The sequence below is a fragment of the Eimeria tenella genome, genomic scaffold, assembly GCF_000499545.2.
Source record: "Eimeria tenella Houghton genomic scaffold, Eth_scaff2805, whole genome shotgun sequence".
NCBI classification, from domain to species: Eukaryota; Apicomplexa; class Conoidasida; order Eucoccidiorida; family Eimeriidae; genus Eimeria; species Eimeria tenella.
In genome coordinates, this window is record NW_013542682.1 from 1,205 (window position 1) to 2,173 (window position 969).

A 969-nucleotide genomic window follows, 5' to 3' on the forward strand; every position below is an offset into this window, starting at 1 on the left:
GCTGCTGCAGTTCGTGTGGCTGAACTCTTTTGCTGCTGCTGGCAGCAAAAAAGGAGCCATTGCTGTTTGGGACTTAAATGCTGAGAGACTTGCTGCTCGAGTTCCTGCTGCTCACAGCGGGGCTGTGGGGGACCTGCAGCTGCTGCTGCCGACTGCAGAAGCAGCAGCCTCCAGCAGCAGCAGCAGCAGCAGCAGCAGCAGCAGCAGCACGCCGCTGCTGGTGTCCGGCGGGAGGGGAGACGGGCGGGTTTGTGTCTTCGACTTGCGGTGTCTGCCCTCAGCTGTATGGACAGCTCAGGCCCATGCTGCTGCTGTCAACTCCGTGCTGCTGCTGCGGGGGGGAGGGGCCCTTTGCTGCTGCTGCTGCACTTTGGGTGCTGACGGCTGCTGCAGGTTGTGGGACTTGCGGCGCACAGACACCCCCGCTGGCTGCACCTTCACCCGCCCCCGCGCTGCAGCAGCAGCAGCAGCAGCAGCAGCAGCAAATGCTGCCTTCTTGTGTGGGGCCCCCCTGGACGAGCGCGAGGGCCTCGTTTTGGGGGGCGCAGCAGACGGAGCTGTGTACCTGCTGGACATGGGTCTGGGGGCCCCCCGGGGGGCCCCCCTGGGGGCCCCCGCCGGCGACGCAGGGGGGGCCCCCCTCGGGGGGGGCCCCCAGGGGGCCCCTGAACCCCGTTTCGAAGCCAAGACCTGCTGGGGCTTCGGCTGCAGCAGCAGGGGAGCTGTACAGACAGTCCGCACTGTGGAGCTGCCCCCCAAGGCAGCAGCAAGTGTGGGGCCCCACACAGAAAGTGGGGGGCCCCCCACAGAAAGTGGGGGGCCCCACACTTGTGTTGCAGTCTTAGCTGGGGGCGATGATGGGCACTTGGCTTGCATTCGGCTGCCCTAGAGCGCGAGCCCTCGACCGCGGGGGCCCCGGGGGCCCCAGGGGGCCCCGGGGGGCCCCCGTGGGGCCCCAGGGGGCCCCGG